This window comes from Lithobates pipiens, unplaced genomic scaffold, assembly GCF_037356315.1.
Source record: "Lithobates pipiens isolate NorthernLeopardFrog02 unplaced genomic scaffold, aLitPip1_a1.2 Scaffold_1, whole genome shotgun sequence".
Taxonomy (NCBI): domain Eukaryota; kingdom Metazoa; phylum Chordata; class Amphibia; order Anura; family Ranidae; genus Lithobates; species Lithobates pipiens.
Genome location: NW_027507685.1, coordinates 120835010 through 120842775, shown reverse-complemented (window position 1 = coordinate 120842775; position 7766 = coordinate 120835010).

The following is a 7766-nucleotide window of genomic DNA, read 5'->3' as shown; positions in this document are numbered from 1 at the left end:
ACTTGAATGTTATATGACCATTATATGAAAAGAGGGCATACCCAGTCATGAAAAGAAGACATTCATAAAACGTTTGTGCTTTGAAAGTTATAAACAATATATTATATGCCAATACTATACTTGTATAAGTTAAAAATTTTATATATATATATATATATATATATATATATATATATGATGCCAATACAATACTTATAATATATGATGAGAAATTAATTATTTTACATTAAAAGAAGGCATTAAAAATACATTCCTATAACATTTGCACTTTGACTGTTATATGCAATATATTATAGACTTACTTAATACATATATAATTATAAAGCATTTTATGTAAAAAGAAGACATTATTTAAACTATACACTATAGTAGCAACCAATTTGTGAAAATGTTTAATGCAAATAATAACCATTGTTTCTGCACTTTAACTAAGTTACTTATGTGAATATTTACAATATATGGATTGTGGGTAGGGCAAGTTTGGGGCATAGGATGAAAGGTGGTGAGCTATCAAGGAAAAACACAAAAGATCAATTAACTACCTTATCAGCATTTTAACAAAAAAAAAAAACATAATTGATAAAATATACAAGTATAGAGACAATAATGAGGAAAAGTTTTGACAGTAAATATGTATAATGTACAATCAACTTAAGTGGTTTCAGTTTACATATATATTACAAATTGTAGCCTTCCTGTGCCACAAAATAACTTAACAAGAAGCACTTTCTCACTATGAAAAACAAGAGAGAGCTCTTGTTTAGCTAATCTATGGACAGAGAATGTCACGTTGCACCTTTGAGGTGAAGTAATGTGCTTCAAAAACATGGCTACCTAGACCTCATGAACTGTCAAAATGGTGGTGTTCCCTTTGCCAAAAATGTAGTAGGCATCGGACACTTTGCTAGGCCCAAGACATCCAGAAACGAAAAGGGACTGTAAAGACAGCAATACATAACAAAGAAAATATAGATATATACAAGAGCTTTGTTTGGGGTATACTGCATAGAAAGCAAAATTGCAATGACTAAAAACCTATTATAGCTCAGAAGTAAGCCCAACAAGAAGCTTTTTCTAATGGTGGCCAACAAGACAGCACTCTTGTTTAGTTAACCTAAGACTTTTGAAGTATGGAATTCTAAAAGTCTGTGATCTTATTGGGATTGTTGAAATATGTTAGAAGGAAAAGATGAAAAAAATCAAGATAGCAGGAGACAAATGCAGGAAAACTGTAAAATAGAATACAAGGTCTATGTGTTGACAAGCTGTCCACAAAATGCCCTAATAGTGAAGCACTTTCCTAGAATAAGACAGGATAGTGCCTTGTTTAGGGTGGTGTGCAAACAGACATCTCATAGTGGCCATCTTGTGGGCTTAGATGACTATCTTTGGAACAGCAGATTTGTTTGTTCACACATTTAACTAACTAGAAAGCACTTACTCATAGCACATAACGAGAGAGAGCCCCAGTTTAGCTGATGTGCAAACACAAAAGCAATACCAAATGTTAAACTGTGATCATAATATAATTTTTAACTATGGAAACCAAGGCACAAATAAACTTAGTTAGCAACCACAAATTTAAGAGAACCAGTTTTGGGAAGAAGATGACTAGACATACTGTAATATACTGTATGAACCCTTTAAGGAAGTGAAGACTAAAATATGTAAAATGAACAAATTTAATAGGGCTCAAAGGTTAATAATGTTGGTTACTTCTGCCAGGCAATGTGCTATAGGAAGCACTTTCCCCAGGATAAACACAGGATAGTGCCTAGTTTAGCACATTTCCCAGACAGGCTAACAAATGTAGAATATCCAGGGAAGCCATTGTCATGTTGGAGAAGCAATTGGATAGTATATAATTCACGTAATGTCTGGAAACCGAACTAGTAAGCACTTATTGGTAGTGGTAAACAAGAGAGAGCCTTAGTTTAGTTGACAGAAAAACAACGTAGATAACGTACAAACCATACAAACAACAAACACTCAAAGGGCGATGGACAAACAAAACCTTGCCCTTATTAATAACAGTTAATCAACATACCTGATCACACAATGCCCCAAACAATTAAGCACTTTTCCCAAATACTATACACAGGAAAGTGCCTAGTTTAGGGTGTTGTGCAGACAGACTGGATCCTCGTGATGGAAAAATGGTGAAGAGATCATTTTGTGAAAACCAACAAGGTACAAAATGACTTAAGTCCTGAAGTTGGTCTCCTTACAATCTGGATCAGGACAGTCAATTAGAGATGGATCCAGAAATGTCTGAAAACCTAGAAGAAATGTTTGAAAATGTAATCAATGCAATCTACTTTAAAAAGGCAAAACAACTAAGGCAATATAACTTATACATGTGATAAATACTATTAATTAATAAGTAGCCATCCAAGGAGTAATATTGGAGTGAATTAGAAGGGAATAAAATCAGAAACCCCAAAGTGTTGTATATGAGCCAGTCACAAAGAATAAAAATAATGCTATCACTAGCTATGGTCATTAAAGCTCCAAAATAGTTTGCCCTGCAGCCTGCATGTAAATCCAAACTATTTTCAAAAAGTTCTTCTTGGAACCGCCATTTTCAAAATTAGGGCCAAATAGGCAACATGAGGAAAATTAAGAGAAGTAGCAAAGCAAGTCATCCTATTACCTGGTGGTTGGTGATCTCTTGACTCCCCAGGTTCCCTCCACCTTTTTTAAAAGCCTCCTGAAATGCCCACTGTCCAATCAAGTTCAAGCGACATCATTTGATTGCTTTGCATATCATTGGGTAAGAAGTGTTGTTTAACTGTGAACGCACGGGGGTGGAGAGACCCTGATTAAAGAGACCCTTTGGAACCAAATGTTGAATTAAAATAGAGATTGGAATCTATTCATCTCGAGGACTCGCATTCTAATGAAGGCTTGTAAGACAATGAGGAATGTTTACATCCCTAAACCGCAGTTGGCTGATTTCCCCCCATAATTGTTATTTGTTCACTAATTAAGTTAGCAGAGTTTGGAAAGTGGAGGCCAAATTTCACAATTATAAAGTCAATATTTTGCGTTGGAATTTAGATGACTAAAGACTTGATTGAATGTATAAGATGACATCTGTATGATTTTTTTGTTCATGTATAGCAGTATTTCTACTGACAGTTCTACAAACATAAGAGAATATTTACATTATTTGTCAGGGACTGCTTGGGGGCCGAATCGATTGTCTTGTCTACAAACTGACAGGGCTGGTGCTAGACTATTTTTTACCATATAGTGTATATAATAGTCAGCTCAACCAAATATGACAAAAATAAAAATATATAAAAAACAAATATCAATCAGCACTAAATGCCTGCAGTGAATAGATTGCCGCGAGTACATAAAAAAGTGTTTCGCCTCACCTTTTAACTCATATAGGATAAATGTAGTACCGCACAATAATCAGTAAAGTAGTAAAATTACATACATAAAACACAATATAAGTGTACCAAAAAGAAAAAGTCTCTTATTATCTAAGTACATCAACACAACATCAACACAATTCACTCTTCTTCCCAAAAGCGTAAAAAAAAAAAAAGGAAAAAAAGAATAAAAAAAAAAAAGAATAAATCCATAGATCGAGTATTCTTGCCACCTCTGTGTTCAACGATCACAATAAATCAAAAACAGGTGTTCATGCAATCCATCACCAGTGCTCTCTAGCAACTCCCCTCCAGCTTTAATTCTTGTTTTATCAGAGAGTCAATGCGCCATAGGAAAAACCAGCTACTTGCACCCCCCCCCCCCCCCCAAAATAAAAACAAAACTTTAAAATACATCTCCACACTGAGCTAATCCTTGCCAACATTAGCTCTATGTAGAGACTGACTGGGGAGCTGGGAGGAAGGGATTTTGAGCGCAGCATGGCTTGCGCAGTGTTTCATTGGCTGGATACCTTCACGGTTAGCTGAAGTGTGCAGGAAATGGCAGGACCCAGAAGTGATGTTTGACATGTTGCTTCCGAGTCATTAACAGGAAGGGGAGATCAGTGAACAGGTGTTCGTTGATCTCTCTCCCTTCTACCGGTGGCACCCACCATGCAGGCCCCAGGTCCGCTGATGGGAACATGGAGCATGGGAAGCATAGCAGGGCACATGGGGGGTGTAGAAGCGATCTGGAGGCCACACAGCTATTAGATCATTTCCACCTGACAGCCAGCCTGTCAAATTTACACACACTCAATGAGATGCTTCCTGTTAGTTCTTATTTACATTTGTGTTTGAAGGACATTAAAAACGAATGGCTAAGCCACACTTTTACCCTCCCCAACTACTCCTGATTATGCTGCAAAGGCACTGCCACCGTAGTACGGCAGCGGGGGGTTTTACACAACACCCAGACACTATTGCCATACTTTAGCGGAAGTACCTTTGCAGCATAATCTGGAGTGGTTGGGTAAAAGTGTGGCTCAGCTGCACATTTTTTTTTTAACAGAAACGTTTTCAATTTATACAAAAAAAAAAAAATGAACAGAAATACAAAAGAAACTGTAAGGCACACAGTTTTCATCATCATACATAGATTACATTATTCATAAAAAGCTATTTTCAGTGTACATTATACATCATAAGAAGGATCAGACAGTTATATCAAGCGCATTAAAACATTAAAGGATATAAAAGGACAAATGGGGCAGTCTAATGCTGTGCAGGGGGGGGGGGGGGTGGGCAGAGGGGCAAAGGAAGGGAGAAGGAGAAGGGGCAGTAGGGGAGAAGGGCAAGGGAAGGGGGACAGAAAGGAGAATACAGGGAGATAGTACCAGCACATAGGTCCTCACATCAATGTCACAACAGGGACTATTAAGTAGGTGACCTCTAAGATGTCATTGGTCTGGCCTTTACCCACTCTCCCCAGGTCTTATTAAACTTTTTGGGACACTAGTCGACCTCCATTGTGAGACCGTGGCAGGGCCGGTCTGCTTCCATTTAGACAAAAAAAAAAATTCTGGCATAAAAAACAAACACCTGTTTGTGTATGGAGGAACCGAAAAAAACTCTGGATAGCCGCACTCCGGATCAAGTAAAATAAGTTGTGCCTTTATTGTTTCCACTAAAAAAAAAAACCTTCACATCATACGAGTCACAACAGCAAAGGAAATGTAGAACAGGGAATTCTGACACGTTTCACGCTAAAATTAGCGCTTACTCATAGCCAAAGGGGGTTGTTGTTTGTTTTCCAACCCCCCCAAAAGTAGATCCCACCAGGAGGTGAATCCTAGGATCTACAACCACAGACAGTTCTCCCACCCAATTGATTTCCTCCACCTTCTCCCTCCAGAATTTCCGGATCACAGGGCATGATCAAGCAACATGTATGAATGTCCCAGTGTCACTAATGCCGCGTACACACGGGCGGACTGTATGGCGTACTTAGTTCGTCATACAATCCGACGGACAGTCCGTCGTACTTTCGACTGAACGGACTTGACCACACACGGATGCACAAACAGTCCGTCGAAAGCTTGCACGATGACGTGTACAGCACGTACGACGGGACTAGAAATAGGAAGTCCAATACACAGCAAAGCACCCTTCCGCCGTGTAAATCCTTTCTGAGCATGCGCCATTCTTAGTCCGTCGAACTAGCATACTGACGAGCGGATTGTCCGCTGAAACCAAAGTACGACGGACAGAATTTCGAAAAATCCGAAATTCTTAGTACGCCAGACTGCACGCTGAAAAAGTCCGCTGAAGCCCACACACGAGCGGACTGTCCGCTGAAATGTGTTTCGACGGACTAAGTACGCCATACAGTCCACCCGTGTGTACGCGGCATAAGGCATTTAGGGCAGTGGTCAGACTGTGTGAAAACAGATCTTCGAGAGCCTCTGAGGGGTATAATATGCCCTATGAACAAACTTGAGCTGACTAGCAAATATCACCAATGGAATATATTGTTGAACCCCTTCATCCCTGTCCTCTGAATTATATGTCCCCCTTCCAGATATTAAACAAATTAGTATTTTTAGCAGTGTCTCTGGCAGAGATCCTGAGTAAGAGAGACAACAGGATCTTGTCTGAATTGCAGGAAGTCAGGAAACACTCCACAGTGTGAGAAGTAACCATTGGGGCATCAGGCAATTGTGATAGTACCGTATGGCTCAACTGCCAAAAGCAGAAAAACATCCACGAGGGTAGGTGAAATGCCGCTTTCAAAACATTATACGACAACAAGTGTCCTTCCTGCATTGTATGTTGTAGTTTAATTATACCAAACCTAGCCCACACATTGGGGTCAGGCATGGAACGGAGATGCAGTAATCGAGGATTACCCCAAAATGGTGTCATTGTCATCTGTGTTCATACTCTAACAGTGATATTCATTGGCGTGGTCATGGTTTTATGTGCCTTTGGGCCTCTGAACACTAAGTTGCTCAGTCAGTGGTTGAGTATGAGCCTAGAATAGCTGCCTCCAGATTGACGGCTGGGTTCGTCTTCGTCTGCTCAAACCACCAGCATACTGTCACTAAGACAGCAGCCCGATAACAGCCACAAATTTTGAATGTCCCTAAAACACAAATGTAAATACAAACTAACAGGAAGCATCTCACTGTGCTTATGTGATCGTCATAATTATCATGATGATGATCACACAGTACAGAAGCTGCTCTATGTTTGCCTTTATACAGCGTATGGCTGTATCTCTGTCTGTGCCTCAGAAAACAGAAATTGTGAGCTTGCCTGTGCACGGGTTCCCATTGCTGCCTGTGCCCTTGGCCACCTCTGTTGAATTACCTCCCGCTGCTGGGCTGCAGCCTCGCCTTCCGCCCTCCTCGGCAGATGAAGGGATAATCCCTGCACCAGTAAATTAATGACCTTGCCAGTGAAAGGCTGTGAGCAGCCACGGTTGGCTGCCACTGATCAGCATTGCAAAACGCAGGGCGGCTTTAGCAGCCTGAGCCCGAACCTCTGCTCCTCGCCTTGGCCCCTCTGGTAAACTGATATATGCCCAGGGAAAATATCATTTTACAGCGGGGCCGGTGTCTTGTCGAATACTGTCTCCCGTCGGATAGTGTATGCCCTGTACTGCACTTGCGCAGTACGGAGGACAAGGAGACGCCGAAAGTCTCCGAAGATGAACGGCACCTGCGCACTGAGTCCAGGTTCAAGCCCCACCATCCAAGTGGAGATAGAGTTACAAAAAAAATTGCAGAGCGAAAAGAGGTCATGCACAAATCGTGGCGAGCAAAGCGAGCCTGCGAGGGGCCTTGCTACTAATTGCATACCGTATGTCCACTTGCATGGTGGGGCTTGAACCTGGACTCAGGGCAGAAAGTACTATTAAGTGCTCAGGCGCCGTTCATCTTCGGAGACTTTCGGCATCTCCTTGTCCTCTGTACTGTGCAAGCGATACGCCTGCGCAGTACGAGGCGGACACTATCCGATGGGGGGGACAGTTCTCGGCAAAACACCGGCTACACTGACCTATCAGCGGTCTTGGCTGTGGCTGCGCCATAGGCGCCTGCCTAGTTTGCCTAGTGGTAGCACCGGCCCTGCAAGCTGATGCCTGTGCACTGCACAACAGATTTTAAAGAGAAGGATTTTTAGACAAATTAGCCTTTAATGAAACCTGAAAAACTTAAGCTAGGCCTCTCATAGACATTAGGCAGTGGTCATGTGCACTTATTTGAAGTAGGAGAAAAATGTAACAAAACAATATTATTGATGAAATTTGGGTAGAGTGTGCTTTTTAACCACTTGCCCTCTGAAAAATGTACCCCTCTTCATGACCAGGCCATTTTTTGC